This window comes from Cricetulus griseus, chromosome 3 (genome assembly GCF_003668045.3).
Source record: "Cricetulus griseus strain 17A/GY chromosome 3, alternate assembly CriGri-PICRH-1.0, whole genome shotgun sequence".
In the NCBI taxonomy this organism is placed as follows: Eukaryota; Metazoa; Chordata; class Mammalia; order Rodentia; family Cricetidae; genus Cricetulus; species Cricetulus griseus.
In genome coordinates, this window is record NC_048596.1 from 181,207,511 (window position 1) to 181,228,630 (window position 21,120).

Genomic DNA, 21,120 nt, shown 5'->3' on the forward strand with positions numbered 1-21,120 from the left:
AAATTTGAGCCAATCCAGCTCTCAGAGGTCAGCTACTAGACCTCTCTGACATCAGCCACTGAGCCTGCAACTATCAAAATTTCTGGGCAGATTATCCCTATATAGGAAATCTCATCCATTTCCCTCCTAAATTGAAACTGTCAACTTTTGTAGAGAGCTGGACTTGATATGTTCACAGACATCTAAGGCTGGGCCACAAGAAATGTGGGCTGAGTTTCTCAGAGCAGATGCTAGCCTTGAATGAAGGAAGGCACCAGGGAGAGAGGACACCCTGAAGATGGTAGACAAGAGTGAAGGAATTGTGTGTCTACCAATGCCCCCACCAAGCCAGTGAGCCCTGTAGCATACAGAGGGTCATAGATGCCTAAGGACACCCCATACTCAAAATGTCACTCCAGTGTAAGGAGGTCTGAGCAACACCGAACCTGCAGATTAGGGGGAAAAGAGCAAAATGGACATTTCCTCCTTCTGTGTGTGAATGTTGCTGCTACAGAACTATGAATAGTAATGAAAATAATGAATTCATGCTGCAAATTGCCTCTAAGAATAAATCCTTGTTGGCCAGAGATGTGCATAGCCACCAGGCAAAAGGAGCATGAACAGTGTTCCTGCACACGGGTAGGGGAGGGGGATAAAGAAACTCCTTCTCTCACATCCCACAGCTGAACCCAGAAACCCCAGATTCCCTTCCCCATGACCCCTAGTGACAATGAGTTGGGAAACAACAGTGTGGTGGCAGCTGCCTGGACAGAAGCAACCCTGATGACATCTCCCCATACACAGGCCTCAGCCAGCCCCATCAGGAACACACACACAGGCCAGGGTAGAGGAAGCCTTTTCCATGTGAAAATCACTGAAGTTGATGTCCACACATTCCTGGGAACTCCCTTTGCCAAGCCACCTGTGGGACAACTACACTTTGCACCCCCCTGAGCCCCCTGTGCAATGGAGTGGTGTGAGAGATGGGACCTCCCACCCAGCCGTGTAGTTCTGGGACCCAGAGGTAAGGATGTGCTTTGAGCTCTGGGCCATATGAGGTGATTCCTTCATCCTAACCACATGGAAGTTTTCTGTCTGTGATGTTTAGTCTACCAGGCATTTTCAGATTCATGGCTAAGGCTTCTAGCAGAACACTTTTGCCAGTCTCCTGGGTCAGAGATCAGTTCCTGTATAGAGTCATATCTTGGTTTTATAGTGAGAAGCAGATATAAACTGCTCTCAGACTGTGCCAAGTGACCTTGGCATTATGGGAGAGGTCTATGAACAAGGGTTAGTGTTGACATAGAATAAGGAAGAACCCAGACTCACGTATCTTATCCTGTAAGTCTCTCAAGAGGGCCAAAATGATGTGTCTTTGGGAACTCCATCCTCTACCATCACTGAGACAATCCACAGAGCAACGTGCCATTGTTCAAGAAAACCAATAAGCTTCTTTTGAATATTATGTGGGATGAAGAAGTACCCTGTGGGTTAGCATTGTCCACTGACTCCCATAATAGAGGTGTAGGCATAGTACTATATTACCCACATAGCTTTATTTTGTTTCTTGTTGCTGTGATAAAATATATTGGTAAAATGAACTTCTTGGAGAAATGACTTGTTATAGGTCACAGTTTCTGAACATTCCCTCACAGGAGGCAACTCACAGTGGTAGAAGCTTAGGAGATTTGGTCACATCACATCTATAATTGAAAATTTAGAGCAAAGAATGTTGGATGCCTGCTAATGCTCAGCTCACCATCTCTGCTCACACAGCTCAGAAGCCCCTTTCTAGGGCACCAATCATGGGGAAACCTTCCCGCCTCAATTAATGTGGTCAAGATAATCCCCTAAGGAGGAGTGATGAGCAAAGGAGTCAAGACCATGCTAGAGAAACCCACAGAAACAGCTGACCTGAACAAGGGGGAGCTCATGGACCCCAGAGTGATAGCTAGGAAGTCAGCATAGGATCGATCCAGACCCCCTGAACGTGGGTGTCAGTAAGGAGGCCTGGCCACTCTATGGGGCCTCTAGTAGTAGATCAGTATTTATCCCTAGTATGGACTTTGGGAGCAAATTCCACATAGAGGGATACTCTCTCAGCCTAGACACATGGGGAAGGGTCTAAGCCCTGCTCCAAATGATATGACAGACTTTGAAGATCCAACATGGAAAGCTTCATTCTCCCTGGGGAGCAGAAAGGGGATGGGATATGGAGTTGGTGAGGGGCAGGGGAGGAGAAGAGGGAGAGGGAACTGGGATTGACATGTAAAACAAGCTTGTTTCTAATTTAAATTTTAAAAGACACACACCAGCACAAAAAGTTAATCCCCTGAGACCTACTGGGTCTAGACAATCCCTCACTGAGACTCTCTTCTCAGTGATTCTATATTATGCCAAGCCAACAATCAAAAGTAGCATTAAATACTATAGGGAGAAGCGGTAAATGTCAGTACACACAGCCAATCATGTTCACAAACAACCTAAAAAATCCCAACCTCATAAAGTGTTCCACCCAAACCCCACACAACTGGAGACCTTACTGCAAGTATGTGTCCTTCACAGCTTCCACAGAGCCCGTGGCATTTATCTTGGTAGGAATCTGATTCAGACAGGGAGCATGTGGTAAAAGATATCATGAGAAACAGGCATGGAGGGTAACAAGAAGGAAATCCAGACTAAGGATCTGGTTTTTTACACTGAACATCCCTTTGGGTCACCATCTGCCATTCTCACCCGGTATCTGAAAAATGATACAGTGAATGCAGGGGATCTGAAGATGAAGCTGATCACAATTTCCATCTCCATGTCTGAGGACTGCCTGTATCTCAACATCTACATACCAGCTACTGCCCATGAGGGCTCTGACATGCCTGTGAGTGAGTGTCAGCTCATGGTCCATGGGGAAGATTGCTTTAACAGGGGGATTAGAAAGCACAAAATCAACCTGAACTCTACTGCAGTGTAGCTGGCAAGTCATCGTTTTCAAGTGTGTCCAAGAAAGCCTTCTCAATTACTGTACTTTCTCACCAGGCAGCGAAACCCTGGGTATAGGACACTGAACACAGGATCTCTGAGGAGTCAAAGATGGTGGTCCATTCATTAACTCTGGTCTCTCCCAACAAACTGGATCCCTAGACACCCAGGCAGGTGTCTGAGTAATGAGCATTGAGCTAAGCCAAATTTCCAGCTTTGGGATATTGGTTCTACCAATGATATTTGGTGATATTTTTGGTTGGTAATAAGAAGAGAAACTCTTATGGAGATTCCCTTTTCCATGCTTTTGAGGAGTCTGGGGGTGATAGTCACATTTCTCTGGATTTAAATCCATTAATTCAAACTGAGATTCCTGCTGCAGCAGTGGAGCTTGGAAATGAGCTGATGAGAGACTCTGTTCTTCATCTGCGGCCTGGGTCTAAGAAGATGAAGAGCTCTGTGTGTGTTTGTGTGTTTGTGTGTGTGTGTGTGTGTGTTTAGCTGCACACATAGAACACCATCAATAATCTAGGAGGCAGTCCCACTTGAGCTTGTGCCAGATAGAAGCCTCCTGGCATCTCTCTTGACTTCTTTAGGTGATGGTGTGGATACATGGCGGTGCTCTGGTTGTAGGCCTGGCCTCCATGTATGATGGATCCATGCTGGCAGCCATTGAGGATGTGGTGGTGGTCACTATCCAGTACCATCTGGGTGTCCTAGGATTTTTCAGGTGAGACTGGGACTAGGCAGGGCAGTCCTAGTGAGAAGAACCTAGGGAGCCCTTTGATCCATGTCCCTTCCACTTTTCAGTACTGGAGATGAGCATGCCAGAGGCAACTGGGGCTACCTGGACCAAGTAGCTGCCCTACTCTGGGTCCAGCAGAATATCGCCCACTTTGGAGGCAAACCTGACTGTGTCACCATTTTTGGTGAGTCAGAAGGTGGCACAAGTGTGTCTTCACATGTTGTGTCCCCCATGTCTAAAGGACTCTTTCATGGTGCCATCATGGAGAGTGGAGTAGCGGTGCTGCCTGGTCTCAACTCCAGCTCCTCTGAGAGGGTTTACACAGTGAGTGCCCCCAAACACTTCAGCCCTGTATCTATTGGCAAAGCACTATCCTCTGGACTATGGTGTTCAGTGGAGAAAACAAGGATCTAGGGAAAGGACATCTCTTTGTTTATATCTGAAAGACTCAAGGGTTAGAATCCACACTTCTGCTTTCTATAGGCTGAGCATGTTATGTGGACAGCAAAGCTGCCCTAGCAGCTTCAAGCACTGACAAAATTGAGTCTGCAAGGCCTGGGGAGATGGTTCAGTGTTTTTTTTTTTAAGTGCTCAGTGTGCAAGTAGAGGATCTATACTCAAATTTCCAGGACTCACAAAAGGTTGGGGATAGTAACATGTATCTGTAATTCCAATGTCCCTGTGGTCAGGCAGAAGGTAGAGACAAGAGAATCCCTGGATGTTCCCAGAGCAGCTCAGCTAGTACAGGTAGCAGCAAAACAGGAAGATAGCCTGTGAACAGTGAAGTCTGAGACTTTGTCCTCTAACCTGAATATACAAATTGTGGCAAAGTTGCTTTCTCTCATACACAAAACACAGAAAGATAGATGGAGAAAACAAAACTACCCCAAAGAAAAGAACAAGTATTCAGGTATAAGGGTACTGCTTGTTATCTGTCACCAATGAGCTGTTGGACTTGGGAACAATTTCATACTTAATTCAATCCACATACAGCACACGCTATAGTGTGGTATTTAGGGGCAATAGCATTGAGTTGGCAAATCTGTCTGGATGTGAGACCATGGACTCAGAGGCCCTGGTGCACTGTCTGAGAGGCAAGAGTAAAGCAGATGTTCTTGCCATTGACAAGGTAGTATTGTGTGTATGGAAGGACCTGGTCAACAAGATGTGGGACTCTGAGACAAATACCTCATCTCTACGACCTAGAGTTCTTTAGTTCTGGGTACAATATGAACACCAATGGAGACTAATCTAAGTGTAGATTCCCTTCCAGCGTGATCTGAGCACCCTGAGGCTAGGAAGAAATGAGAAAATGGTGAAGGTAACACAGTGGGCAGCACCAGGTGTATTTCATTGACCTTCATCATTGGCTTTTAATGTCCCCAGGTCTTCCAGGCCAGCTCTGATGTGGTGGACGGAGAGTTCCTACCCAGGCATCCCCAAGAATTGTTGGCTTTTGTGGATTTTCACCTTGTCCCCAGCATCATAGGTGTCAACAATGATGAAATGATGAGTATGGTTGGATCATCTACAGTAAGGCTCACTTCCAATCCTCCAGGAGCCTGGAGACTCAGGTTAAGCAGTGGGAATTCAATACATCTTTAATCTAAGTCCATCCAATCCTGCTCTTAACCCTTGCCTTTTGCTTCCCAGGTGGTAAACAGTGCCCAGACAATAAAGGAAATAACCAGAGAAAACCTGCAGGCTGTTCTGAAGAATGCAACAGCACAAATGGTGAGACACCTCTAGTCTTGTCCATATAAAGAGCTCCCTCATAGCTCCTTCTCAGGCAGCATCCCTGCTAATAAAGGTCAGTATAAGGGTGATTCTATGTGGGGTCACCCAGAGGTGTAGCAGGTTCTTTCTCTTTTGGAGGCCACCAAGCAGCTCCCAAATCATGACATGAAGACTTGTTATTATTTATGGATGTTCAGGCTTATCTTATTCTTGCCCGACTAGCTCTTAAAATGAACCTGTTTCTCTTCCTCTACAATTTGCCTCGGGGCTTTTAGCTTTCTTCCCTTTTGTATATCACTGTCACTGTTCCTCATGTCTGGCTGGCAGCTGCCTGAACTCTGGCTCCTGATGAGTCCCTCCCTTCCTCCTCGTTGTCTTCCCTTTCCCTTCTTCTGAGACTAAATTCCTCCTCCTATGTATTCTCTCTGCCCGCCAGCCCTGCCTATCCCTCTCCTGCCTGATTTATTAGACCAATCAGGTGCATTGGGCAGGAAAGACGAAACAGCGACACATTTTTACATAATTAAACAAACACAGCAACAACAAATATAGCACATCTTGGCATCATTAACAAAGGCATTAGAAACAAATGTAACACACCTTTACACAGTTAAAGTAATATTCCACCACATCAACAAATGTAACACATCTTTGCCCTGTTAAAGTAACATTTCACAAGAGCTTGAACCTTTTTGCCTATAGCCTGTCTCAACCCTGGGCCCATTCTCCCCATACCAAAGGTTGCTGCCCACCTAACTGAGAACATGCCAAGCCTCATTCTTCCTGTTCTCCTTGGTGCAGATGCTGCCTCCTGAGTGTAGTGACCTGCTAATGGAAGAATATATGGGGGACACTGAGGATCCCCAAACCCTCCAAATACAGTTCACAGAGATGATGGGAGACTTCATGTTTGCGATCCCCAAACTTCAAGTAGCACATTTTCAACTTCAGTATATCTGTAACACGGCTCAGGGGAACAGCTCACAGATGTAGGTGATGGGTGAGCACTGTGGAGCTGTGTGGTACCCAGGTCTCATATCTAGTTATAGAGAGTGACATCTAGGTACAGAGGAGGAAATGGGTCACTGACACTCTATTGACTTGACAAAACCACTCAGCTGGGAAGGCCACAGACACAGTTTAGCCAAGGGCTTTTCCACAGCTAGGGCTCCAGCCCATAGCTCCCTTCACCACTTAACTTTTATGATTCCAGGTAACATTTCATCAAGGTTTCTTGTCACCAAACATGTATCAGAAAAGCTACAAAAAATGGAGTACTAAGTCAACATCTGTCTTTACTTACAGGTTTCCGTGATCCTGTCTACTTCTATGAGTTGCAACATCAGCCCACCTTTGTCAAGCAAGTCACCCACATGAAGGTTGGCCATGTGATGAGGGTCCTTTTGTGTTCAGGTGTGGAATGTGAGTCTTACTTATTTTCCTTGAGTTGAATGGTGTACTTACCATCATCCAGCTTAGACTTCCCCAATGACTGGATTATATTCACTATTCTTGTCTTACTCTTTTAAGGATTTATTCTTATATTTATTTATGCATATGTGTGTTGTCTATGAGAGTATATGCCATATGTATACTGGGTAAGTATGTACTGCATACTGCTAAACCATTTATCCAGCCCCACATGCCTATTTATTTTTGCTTTTTGAATGTGTGGCTATTGATTACATAAGCTAATTTAGATCTCTACAAATTTTTGTTAAAAAGTACCAATCTGGGGCTAGAGAGATGGTTCAAAAGTTAAGAGCACAGGCTGATCTTCCAAAGAGCACAGGATGGATTCCCAGCACCAACGTGGTGGCTTCTAATTACCAATAAATCCAGTTCCAAGGATCTAGCTCCCTCTTCTAGGTTCTGTGGGCACCAGACATGCATTTCTTACATGCATGCCTGCATATATCCATTTTTGTGCATATATGGATTTGTCTACATGATGTGAGCATATGTGCAGGCATATATTTGTGTGCCCATATGTGTGTGTAAGGGTGTGTGTGTGTGTGTGTGTGTGTGTGTGTGTGTGTGTGTGTGTGTGTGTGTGTGTTCCAGTTTTCCTGGAAACTCCCAGTTGCTGTGATAACCCCCTTCTCCTTGATTGTCCACATACATGAATTTCACTCTTAACCCTTTGCTGTTACTAGGAAGGATTAGCTGAGAGAAGAGCCTCCTCAGTGTGTCCCAGACATAAGGAGGTCCATGTAAACAGCACCGTTCCTTGCCTTCCTTCCCTGCCTCTGCGTCTTCCTGGTGAATGCATCTACCTGGCTCTGCTGCTGATGCTTCCATGACATCAGACTCCAGTTTCTTCAGCCTTCCAATGAAGGTTGAAGATTAGAGACTCTCCAAGAATCTCCCAGGTCTCCAATGGTAGGAGTCACTGAGAGTCACAGACTAAGCAATTACCAGATTTCTGATCCTCTCCAGGGTGCAGATGGCTATTATTAGAGCACCCAGCCCTTATCATGTAAACCAGCCATTCTAATAAATCTTCCTTTGTAACATATATACATTCTATCTCTCCTACTCCTTTAGGGAACTCTGTCTAATACATCTGCTGTAGCAAAATCAACTTATGCTGTGAGTTCTGTGCTGAGGCAGATGGATATGGCCCAGCTCTTGGAAGGCAGAGACAGGAGGATGCATGAGCTCAGGATTCCAAGAATATGATACAGGGGCAATACATGTCAATAAATATATATAAACATTTGTATGACTATGTGTATATCAGAAACTTGTAGCTAATAGACAATGAAAATCTGTTCATAAGTTTGGAGATATAGAAGTCTTGGAGATATAGAAGTCTTTCTATGGCAACCAGCCATGAAGGTCAGCCATTAACCCTGTTCCTCTTCTCTCTTAGTCTCCCTACTCTGCTGGGCTTATAATAAACTGGTTAATATGTCTAATATGTCTCTTAATATGTCTCATCTCTCATCTTGCACCGTCCTCTTCTTCTTTATTTCTAATTTAAGCAAAATAACAACATTTGATGCCCAACTTGGTTTAGACTCTCCCCAAAACCTCTCTGTGCCAGGGGCATGGGAAATTTCAGGGATCCTAAAATCTGAACCCCTAACCCACTTTCCATCTCGGTTTTTCCTGGCACTTCCTCCTGCCTGCAGCGGCCTGAGATGCAGGAACTCTGTACACTTCAAGTTGTCAATGCTTGTCACTGAGCAACTCTGCCCTTCACCTCAACTGCTACAAAGTACTCCAGACTGTGGACAAGAGAATAGTGGAATCAACTTTCCTAGCATTGCTTGGGCAGGATTCTTGCAAGTTCCAGGGAGCTGAATTGGATCCAAACAAACAGGTCAGACTCGCTCCAGTTATTCAATCTTTCCCTGGTCCCAGGACTCCCTTCCCTCATGTCGGGACTCCTCGGGAATCCCTCCCTCATCTTACACTCTTCCCCTCAAGTGACAGGACCTAAGAAAAAATTTTTTTCTAAACCTAACCTTGTTCTCTGTTCTGCCAACATCTTGCCAGGTCTAACAGGCACCAGGGAGTTCCATACAGCCTGGACTTCGATGAAACAACCAGCTACCCCAGGACGTGGCAGCACCTCAACCTTCTCAGGTCCCCCCAAAGATGGTCAACACCCCCCACGTCAGCAGGAAGCAGTCTTGAGAATTCGATGCCCTTATTCCTTAATCTGCCATGTCTAACACCTCATCTTTTTTTAATAATAAGTAAAGGTGGGATTGAAAGGTTCAGGCATTATGCTGGCTTGCCCCTGTTACCTGGCAGAACAGGCAGTACCCTGGTCAGCCCAGGGTTCCATGGAAATTAAGTCTGCATGCAGGTGCAGAGGACCCCTTTAAAAGACAGACCCTGCCCATTTACACTCTCTCTTTACTCTCTCTCTACTCTTTGCTTCTGCTCTTCTCTTCTCTCTGTCTTTTTATGTTCTCTCTGCCTCTCTATGGCAACTGGCCATGGCGGCCAGCCATTAAGCCTGTTTCTCTTCTCCTTTAGTCTCCCTACTCTGCCAGGTCTATAATAAACTAGTTAACATGTCCAAAAAAAAAAAAAGAAGTCTAGGTCCAAGATGCTAGTAGGTTTGCTGTGTGGCAAGCGATAGAAATCTAGCCCAAATATTGTAACTCATGTCCTCACAGTATGGAAGTTATAAACAATGGAGCCTGTGACTGACAACCTTCTAACTGTCCCAGTTCTTAATATCGCTACAGTGGTGAGGGACATATTTTTAAGGAGATCTGCACCTGTCCCTTAGTCAATTTATCAGGAGACTCTCTGTGTGTGTGTGTGTGTGTGTGTGTGTGTGTGTGTGTGTGTGTGTGTGTGTGTGTGTGTGTGTGTTGAAGTTTCTCCCCCACCCACCAGGTGGAGACACTATGACGTTCATGTCACATACTCAGGACATCTGTGAATATGTTTGACTGTGAGGTGTGTTCTGGAGGTGGGAAGGGAGCCTCAGAAGGTTCAGAAATGTCCAGGAGCAGAGCATCCAATTCCTGTCTCCCTGAGTACCTGTCCATGTAAGGAAGACTATTTCTTGCTGTCACAAATCCCCTAACTCTTTGGTTCCTTGTGACGCAATTGCTCTCCTTCATCCTCCATATTTCTAATTTATGTTCTTACCTTATTGTTGTCTCTAAACTTTTTTCTGAACCCACTGTTAAAAGCTTTTACTTAAACTTTATGCCATCATGCAAAGGTGACAAATGGAGCTCAATTGTCTCTGTATTCCCCTAAAGAATTTCTCTACTTCATTAAAGAACTCTATCCCACCAATGGAGCTATTGTTTGATGTTGACTCACAGGTACCAAGGTAGAGAAAGAAGCTCACCAAGATGATAAACTGGAGGTCCACCCTTCTCAGAAAAGACTGACACCTAGCTAGCTCGCTCCAGTTACTTTATTCAAGCAATTACAAGATTATTGGGGCTGGGAAAGGTACCAACTATCAAAGTTATCTTGCTCTTGCTGCATGAGAGCAGACAACTCACACAAATCTTTTGAGCATAGGAACCCATAATCAAAAGGAAGAACTCCAGGTCTGCCAGGGGTGTCTTAGGACCAGGTCGGTGCAGCTGCAAGCTCTCCCATAGCACCAAGGGCAGACTCCAGAGAAACAACATTTCTTCAAGGTTTAAACAGTCTCAAAACAGTTTCGCAGCCTCTAATGGTTATCCAAACAGAGAAAAGGCGTTGATGAAACATTGCTGTCAAAGCCAGACACACAGGCTTTACTATACATTTCACTTGAAGCCAAATAATATACACTTCACTTATATTTCACTACAGGAAGCCTTGCCTGGTTATGAAGATGGACAGTTCAGGGACCATACCCTCCATTACTGGGAATCTTCACTAGGGTCACCATCATAGAATCCAGAGAGTTTCCACTACACTAGATTCCCACATAGCCCCCTAGTGTCCCCAAATTCCAAGCATCTATCCCAGTACCTTCTCTACCCAGTCCTCCCTGACCTGTCAGTCCTTCCTGTTCCCAAACCCACCCCCCAATACACCTGCAAAATCTATTCTACTTCCTTTTTCTAGGGAGAGTCACACATCCACCTTGAGCCTTCCTTGTTACTTAATTTCTCTGAGTCTGTGCATTGTAATACGGTTATCTTTACTTACTAGCTAACATCCACTTATCTGTGAGTACATACCATGTTTGTCTTTCTCCTTCTGAGTTACCTCATTCAAGATAATTTCTTTCTACTCCCACCCATATGCCTGCAAATTTTGTTATGCCATTTATTCTAACAGGTTAGTAATACTCCATTGTGTAAATGTACCACATTTTCTTTATCCATTCTTCAGTTGAGGAACATTGAGGTGGCTTCCAATTTCTGGCTATTGTGAATAAAGCTGCTATGAGTTAGTTGAGCAAGTGTCCTTGTGGTAGTGGGAGCATCCTTTGGGTATATGCCCAAGAGTTGTATAGATTGGTCTTGAGGTATATTGATTCCCTGAGGAATCAATTTTCTGAGGTATCACCATATGGACCTAGATTTTTCCTGCCTACTACATGTGCTGGAATGGTGGTGCAGAACATGAGGAAGTAGCCAACAATAACTGGTACAACTTGAGGCCCATACAATGAGTGGAGCCCACATCTGACACTGCCTGGAACTGGAGGCTGGACAGCTCAGATACCTGGAGTAGCAAACACACCTGGCAAAAACAAATTAATTAAATGATTCCTAATGATATTCTGTTATACCCCTAGATCAGTGCCTAGCCTAATCACCATCAGAGAGGCTCCATATACAAGCTAATGGAAGTAATTACAGATGCTCACATCCAATAATTAGGCAGGGTTCAGGGATCCCTATAGAAGAGGAGGAGAAAGGAGCCAAAGGGGTTAAGGAAACGACAGAGCATGGCACACAGAATCAAATAAACAGAACTCGTGGGGGTTCACAGAGACTGAAGCGACAATCACAGAATTTACAAGGGTCTGAGCTAGTACCTCTGCATATGAATTATGCTTTTGTAGCTTGGTTTTCCTGTGGGACTTCTAATAGTGGAAGTGGGGGGAGTCTCTGACTCTCTGGCATATTCTTGGGACACTTTTGTCTTTTCCTGGGTGGCCTCACCCAGCCTTGATATGGGGGTTTGTGCCTAGTCTTGTTGTATCTTGTTATGCTGCATTTGGTTGGTATCCCAGGGAGGCCTGCTCTTTTCTGAAGGGAAATGGAGGAGGAGTGGATCTGGGGCTTGGGGAGATGGGTGCTACCGAGAGAGCTGCAGGGAGGGAAAACTGAGGTCAGGATGTATAACAGAATAAAAAACGGAGGTGCTGTCCCTCCTTCTTTACACCCCAAATCTCCCCTGCCCCCTCCATATAACTAACCTGTGTCACCCAGGCACTAGTATTTGCAGGTTTCCTCAACTAACTTGAAGGCCAATCATAGGAATCACCAAAATGATGATCCATGCAATGCCAATCAATCCTCAACACCAAGATGCAGAGAGAGTTGAGGATGAGCTTCAGCTGGGCTCAGGAGCTGGACTTAGAGAAAAGCCCTTCCTTTGATTGCTAGAGGGCTGATGCCTGGGCTATCCAGGAGGGCTTGAAAGTGTCATTGAGCTCTTACTGTACACACCTCTGTGATATATCCATTGCATTTCTGCCAGTGCACTGAACACTGACAAAGACGTTTTGAGACTTTGAATGAAGGTCTGGCTGTTGGAAAACTTTATTGTTGAATACGTTGTATGCATAGCTTGGTTAATTCACATAGAAAATTAGTTATTTATTCAACCACCCTGACTTCAAGTATGAATGTGTTTCTTTCAATGGAAAAAGTTCTCTGTGTTTTTTTTATGTTAATCTTTCTGATCTCTGATCATGGCAACCACTTGACTGCTTTCTCATGGAATAGTTTGTAAATAGCATATGATTTTAAATGTGAAGCACCTGGCTGTCCTATCATAAAAAAATGAATCATCGTGACTCTTACCATTACAAATATAATGTCTTGGAGATTCAAATGGTTCTCTCCTTTGACTGACAGTGTCATTCTCTATATGAACATGATCTACCCACTCCCCAGGTAATGAGCTTCTGGGTGATTTCCATTGTTTTGTTTTTGTTTTGCTACTGTTAATGAAGCTCCTATCAGCATTTTGGAACATGGGTTTGTAGCTTATTTAGTTTTTATCTGGTTGGTTGGTTGGTTGGTTGGTTGGTTTTCAAACAAGGTTTCTCTGTGTAGCCCTGGCTGTACTGGAACTCCCTTTGTAGACCAGACTGTCCCTCAACCTCACAGAGATCCACATACCTCTGTCTCCTGAAGGTTACTCAGTATTGATTCCCACACCACTTCCCCAGGAAGTCAGATGTGAGTAGGTCTGTGAATTCCTGCTTGTATGTTCTTTGATGTAGCTTACTAGGATTTTTGCGATTATGAAACTCCTACTTCTGGACTTGTATGCTTTAGTATCCCATCAAATGTCAGGTGGGGACTAGCTAGTGGCTTAGCTAGTTAGGGAGTTTGCTGCCAAGCCTGACAACTTAACATTTGTCCCTGGGACCTGTATGGAGGAAAGAGAAAACTGACCCACAACAAATTTCCTTCTGACCTCCACACAAACATGATGGAACCTGAGTGCAGATATGCATACATATATACATGCACACAAAACATGAGTAAATGTGGGAAGAAGTTAACATAAACGTTTGTCAAATTGATAAATGAGTGTAAAGTGGAACTCAGCAGGAGCTGGCAATGTAAGCAAGCTCATTGTGGAGGTGGGGGAAGAAGAGCCAGAATTTGAGTGTCTTTCAATGAAACTGAACAGGGAGGGTACCAGCAGATACCATAGGGACAAGGGATCCTGAAGGTAATCTTCACTACTCTATAGGTCTTGCCAGCACAGAGGAGTCTTCACAATGAAGGTCACACACAGTGCTCCTGCCCTTTAGTTCTCTCCATCTGTGACATCTTGAGTCTGTATCTATTCACAGAAGCCCTGTGGCTTCTCCTGTTACAGCCTTCTGCTCCCTCATCTTAACTCCAACTTGTATTGGTGAGTAAAAGGCCAGGGATCTTGGAGACTCCATGTTCAAAGACAGGGATTCTGACATTCCAGAAGGACTTCAGAAGCCATGCTATGTCTACCCTAGAGACCAGGGAAAGAGCAGAAAGTGCAGAGGTGGCTTTGCCCTGCCTGCTGACTATTGGCTCCCTGAGCCTTCTGCCTTATCAATTCTCCTGCAATAAGAACTTTGACCTGCCCAACCAAATTTCCACACCGACATCTCCAAAGGTACAAATTCCTGCCTGGGCAAGGCCTACCTGTTCTGTTTGCTGTTGTTGTGAACACAGACTTAGGCCTGGGTTTCAACCATGATACTAGATATGCTTTCTCCTAGCTAGCTGTAGAGTGCGGCCTGTGGGTTCCTCCTTCTTCTCCTTCTCCTTCTCCTTCTCCTTCTCCATGTCCATGGTGAGACTTTCTACATGAGAGAGGGGATCAGGGTCAGAGATGCTCAGTTGTGCAGAGTCAGATGTTGAGCTTAAGGGAGTGAAGTCACCAGGAAGGGAGGACCTGGTGGAGATGACAGATGAAAGTGTGGGATTGTGAGCCTTCTAATGCCCCCATCAAAGCCCACAGGATGGGCCATGTGTTACATGGAAGGTCAGAGATGTGTGAGGTTAGCAGGTACTGAGGAGGCAGCAGGGACAGAAGAACAGGGGGGGGGACATGCCTGCCCTCTGTGTGTGGTTGTAGCTCACACTGACCTTGGATAGTGACAGTAAATCCTTCAACATGTTAAGAGGCTCTGAGATTAGCACTTGTTTGAGAATTTTTCAGAGGGACAAAGGACAAGTTTCTGTCCCTAGGAAATCCAGAAGGCCTCATCTCCACATCCCATGGCTGAACTGAGAGGACCCAGGTTACCTTCCCCATATACCAAGGTGACAATGAGGTAGGAATTTCCAAGTGTCACAACTGACAGTTTCTCTCCACCTACAAGACAGGCCAGGGCTCAGCCAGTCCCTCAGGAACATGTACACAAGACAGGTGAGAGGAAGCCTTGTCCACATTAAAGACAGTGATGTTGCTGCCCATAACTTCCGGGAGAATCCCTTTGTCAAGCTACCTGTAGGACCACTGTGTTTTGTACCACCTGAGCACCCTGAACCCCCTGAACCTCCTGAGCCTCCTAGCCATGGAGTGGCATGAGAGATGGGATCTCCTATCAGGCTGTATAAGTTCTGGGGCTCAGGAGATTTCAGGCCTGAGCTCTAGGCCACACTGCAGTGTTCTCTCCATCTCATCTCGATAGCAGCTTTCTGTCTGTGTTAAGTCTCCAGTGCATTTTTGCAATAGCTTTGCTAAGGATTAGAGAACAACTGTGCCAGGCTCCTGGGTGAGATTTTGACACATGTAGGGACTTAGTTCCAGGTATTGGAGTGAAGAGCAGAAACTAAGGCCATCCATCACTGTGACCAACTTGTCCAGGTACTATTGACTAAGGAACAGCTATGCATGCTTTCTACTGGAGACTATGTAGAGGAAAGGGGCACTGTGAGAGTCTGGAAGTAAGATGAAGAATGTTTCTCTACCCTATGGTATTGTCCATTCATTCATGTAGTTCCCATGTGGGCACAGTACCTGAGTATCTTAGTTTGTTTTCTGTTGCTGTGATAGATTCCCTGAGAAAAAGCAATGTAATGAAGGAAGATTTTACTATGGGTCACAATTTCTGGTTATAATCAACCATCGGTGGAAACCACAAGGGCAGAAATTTTCTGCAGCTGATCACATCACATCCAAAACCAGGAACTTCTTCTCTCCATTCTCACACATTCAGGAGATCTTCCCAGGGGTTGATGCCTCCTACAACAGACAAGTAGTCCCTAAAAGAACAATATCAAGATAATTTGCCACAGCACACCCACAGGCCAACATGACCTAGACAACTCCTCATTAAGATCCTTTTCCCAGGTGATTCCACATTGTGTCACATCAGCAATCCAAACTAACCACCACACCAGGATTTAAATAGTACAGAAGTGATGAATGTCAGTACAGGAAGATGATCATTTTCATTGAGGATGCCAGCAGTCTCCATGTACTAGCCTTCAGTATATTACTATCCAACCAAAGGCCTCCCTAAAAGTCCTGCTCCACTCCCATTCCTACAGAGCTGGTGGCCTTTACCTTGGTAGGAAGAGACATGAAAGAGAGATCATGTAAGCAGGGCATCATGGAAAGTAGTAGCTGAAGGTGGCTAAAAGAAAATCCAGGCAAAGATTTAGGTTTAATCATCCCATATCTTGGACTAACTGTCCTCCATTTTCCCCAGGTGTCCACAGACTGATATAATGAAGTCAGAGTTTACAAAGAAGATGAATCTGGTCATGCATCCAATGTCTGAGGACTGCCTGTATCTCAGCATCTACACACCAGCTCATACCCATGAAGGTTCTAACATACCTGTGAATATCAGACTGTGGTCAGTTGAAGAAGAGGATATTTCTTTCTCTGGAAGATTGGAAGAGAGAAAGTAATTCTGAGATCCACTGTAGTTAGATCCTAATTAGTAGTTTTACCTTATTGTGTTCAAGAAGGAAATCTCAGCAATGGTGAGCTGCTTAAACCTGTGTGTGTGTATGACTCAGGGCACTTGGCCTGTAGAGGTTCAAGGCTCTAGGTCTTTGATTAAACCAAGAATTATTCTATTAACTTGAACCTGACAGACCCATTCTGGAGTGTGTTCAAGGACTGCATATTGACATCACCAAAATTTCTAGCTGCAGGTTATCTGTTGTGCCAGTGGGATCCGATGTCCTTTCTAAAAAGCAATCAGGAAAGACACTCATGGAGACACTCCTATTTGCTCCACTTAGATGATTCGAAGAGTGATGATAACATTACTTTAGCTCTAGAACCATTAATCCATGCTGAGATTTCCTGACGGGGAAGTGGGAATAGAAATATGCATGTAGGCCTAGAGTACCCCTTCTGTGGACCACATCCTGAGATCCTGAGGTGATCTGTGGATATGTCAACATGAATGGCAACAAAGCAGTTAGTAGACAGACATGTTGAGCTGTTGCTGGCTGTGGGCTTTTGAAGCCATAATATATGCTGAGAGAACCTAGTGCAGACCTGTGCAGGCTGCTTCAGTCTCTGTGTTACTATGAGCTTTACTCATGGTCTTGTTTTCTTGGTGTCCTCTATCCCCTCTGGCTCTTAGGGTCTTTCTGCCTTCTTTCTGCAGGGTTGCACGAACTCTGAGGGTAAGGATTTAAGGGAGACATTCCATTTAGGGCTGAATGTTCCAAAATCTCTCACTATCTGTGTAATGTCTGCTTGTGGGTCGCTACATTTGTTCATATCTGCAGTAGGAGGATGTTTCTCTAGTGATGATAAGCAAGACAAAGATTTATGAGTTTAGCAGAATATTATTAGGAGTCATTTAATCACTACTCTTTTTCCTTTTCCTTTTCCTTTTCCAGACTAGTAGTACTTGGCTTAACATAGGTCCCTGAGCTATCTTGTCTCTGGTTCTTGGTCATACAAGCAGTGCTGATCATGGGTTCCATCTCATAGAGTGAGCCTTAACTGAAATCAGATATTGTTTGATTACTCCCATAAGCTTTATGCCTTTATTTCTGGTAGGGCATCATTGTAGATAAAAGGGTTTGTGGCTGGTTTGGTGTTTGCATTTCTCTTTTTGGTTGCATGCAGACACTAGAATGTAGGAGTGAAGGCTCTATGTAGGCACCAGCTGGACTCCTCTATGCTCAATGAGATTTGGATGTACTGTCTCTGGCAGTGACACCTTGCTTGTAACCTGCAGTATTCGCAACAACGTGGATTCTTTGGAGATTTCTATGGGACTTTTTTGGCCAACAATTCAATTAGCTGTAACCCAATCCTGGTACTGGAAGCTTCATTTGATGAAAAAAGGCCAGTTGGGACTTGTCTCCCCCATATTTTGGAAATTTCATTTAAATAACTTTCATATATGTATGAAATTATATGTAGAAATATATGTATGAAATATACATATATTTAGGAATATCTACTATATTAGTTTACCATACTACCCCTCAAATGTCCCTTAGTTTTAGCTAACTCTCTCCGTTTTCCCTCCTTCAACCCCCCTGAAACCATCCTCACCAAATGAGCCTCCCATTCCAGCCCCAATCCATCCATAATTATTATTGTATTTCCCTTTCCTAATGAGATCAAACAGTTCCCCTAGTCCCTTACTCCATAAGTACCCTCTGTGGCTCTACAGATTGTAGCTTGGTTATCACTGACTTGACAGTTAATGTCCATGAATAAACAAATATATACAATATTTGCCTTTCTGGATCTAGGATACCACATTCAGGATGATATTTTCTAGGCTGGAGAAATGGCTCAGAGGTTAAAAGCACTGACTTAACTTCTTCCAGAAGTCCTGAGTTCAATTCGCAACAATGACATGATGGTTCACAGCCACCTGTAATGAGATCTGGCACCCTCTTCTGGCCTTCAGGCAAACAGAACACTGCATACAAAATAAATAAATAAACTTTTTCTAGTTACATCCATTTGCCTGAAAATGTAATGGTGTCATATTTTTTAAGAACTGAGTAATACTCCATTATGTAAATGTACCACAGTTTCTTCATCCATTCTTCTATTGAGGGACATCTGGGTTGGTTCCAATTTCTGACTATTACGATTGGAGTAGTAATGAAGATGGTGTCCATGTGGTAGGATGAAGCTTCTTTGGGTACATGACTAGGAGTGGTATAGCTGGATCTTGAGGTAGATCTATTACCATCTTCCTGATGAGCTGCCACAGCGATTTCCATAGTGGTTATACGAGTTTGTATTCCCACCAGCAATGGATAAGTCTTCCAGTTACTTGACATCCTCCCTAACATGAGCTGTCACTTGTCTTGTTGATCTTAGCCATTCTCACAGGTGTAAGATGTAATCTCAAAGTATCTTTGACTTACATTTCCTTGATGACTAAAGATGTTGCATATTTTTGGTGTTTCTCAACCATTTGAATTTCCTCTATTGATAATTATCTGTTTAGATCTGAACCCTATTTTCAATTGAGTTATTTGTTTACTTGATATCTAGTTTCTTGAGTTCTTTAAATATTTTGGATATTAGCTCCCTATCAGACATGGAGCTGGTTAAGAAAAAAAAATGTTCCATTCTGTAGTCTGCCATTTTGTACGATTGATGGTGTCCTTTGCCTTACAGAAGCTTTTCAGTTTCATAAGGTCCTATTTATTAATGTTGATCTTAGCACCTGTGCTAGATGGGGTTCTCTTCAAAAAGTCTTTCATGTGCTAATGAGTTCAACATTATTTACTACTTTCTCTTCTATCAGGTTCAGTGTATGTGATTTTATAATGAGGTCTTTGATCTGTTGGGTGTTGATTTTTATTCAGGGTGATAACCATGTACCTATTTGAATTATTCTACATGCAGCCACTTTAACCAGCACCATTTCTTGAAGATGCTGTCTTTTTTCCAGTGAACTTCAGACTTCTTTGTCAGAAATCAGTTGTCCATAGGTATTTGGACTTACGTCCAGGTTTTCAATTTTATTGATTAACATGTTTGTCTTTGTACCAATACCATGCTGTTTTTATTACTATAGCTGTATAGTGCAACTTGAAATGGTGACAACTCCAGGTGTTCTTTTGTTATTCAGGATTGTTTGTTTTAGCAATCTTGGGTTCTTTTTAAATTAGTCAATTAATTAATTTTTCCCAGCATGATCACCGTTTCCCCTCCCTCCTCTTCTCCTAGCCCCTCCTCCCATCCTCTCCCTCTTCCCCATGCAATCTCTCTCTCTCTCTTCCCTTCAGAAAAGTGCAGTCCTATCTTGTATATCAGTTGAAACAAGACTAGGCACCTCCTCTCCTATTAAGGCTGGATGAGGCAACCCGGAAGGTGCAAAGTGTCCTAAGAGCTGGCAACAGAGTCAAAGACAGCCCTTACTCCCTCTGCCAGGGGTCCCACTAGAAGACCAAGCCACACAACTGCAACACATGTGCAGAGGACCCAGGGCAGTCCCATGGCTATCTTGGGTGTATTTTGTGATTCCATATGAGATTGGAAATTATCCTTTCCAGTTCTATGAAACGTTGCCTTGGAATTTTAGTGAAAGTTGCACTGAATCTATAGATTCCCTTTCAGAGCATGGTCATTTTTACTATGCTAATCCTACTGGTCCATGATCTTTCTATCTTCTGATATGTCCTTCAATTTCTCTTTCTGATGACTTGAACTTTTTATCATACAAGCCTTATTTGAGGATATTGAGAAATATATTTCCCTGATTTCTTTCTCAGTCCATTTATCCTTTGTATGCAGGTGGGCAACGGATTTTTGTGAGTTGATTTTACATCCAGCTACTTTGATGAAAATGTTTATCAGCTGCAGGAGTTTCCTGGTTGGATTTTTCAGGTCACTTATGCATGCTGTCTTGTCATCTGCAAATACAAGTACTTTAGTTCCTTCCTTTCCAATTTAATCTCTCCTTGATTTCCTTCAGTTGTCTTATTGTTCTAGCTTAGACTTCAGGAACTATATTAAATTTGTATAGCGATAGTGGACAATCTTGTCTTGTTTCTGATTTTAATGGAAATGCTTTGATTTTTTTCTCCATTTGACATTTGTTATGGACTTGCTACAAACTTCCTTTATTATTTTTGAAACATGTTCCTCAGGACTTTTATCATGAAGGGTGTTGGATTTTGTCAAAAGCTTTTTCTACCTAATGAGATGATCATGAGGATATTTTTCTTTCAGTTAGTTTATATGGTAGATTGCATTTATCAGTTTACCTGTGCTAAACCATCCCTAGCTCTCTGGGATGAAACCTTCTTGATCAGGGTGAATGATTTTTTTGATGTATTCTTGGATTTGGTTTGCATGTAATTAATTGAGAATTTTTACTTCTATGTTTATGTGAAGAAAATGGTCTGTAATTCCCTTTCTTTGTTGGATCTTTAGGTGGTTTGGATCTCAGGTAACTGTGACTTTGTAAAATGTAATGAACAATGTTCATTCTGTTTCTATTTTGTGAAATAATTTGAAGAGAATTGCTATTACCTCTTCTTGAAGGTCTGATTGAATTCTGCACTAAAAACATCTGGTCCTGGCCTTCATTTGGTTGAGAGGCTTTTAACAACTGCTACTATTTC

General features: G+C 43.5%; 1 pseudogene; it reads left to right on the top strand.

Annotated features, from left to right (window-relative positions):
- Window positions 1-693: 693 nt before the first annotated feature.
- LOC100761399 overlaps window positions 694-21,120 on the top strand; it is a 45,501-nt pseudogene continuing 25,074 nt past the window's right edge.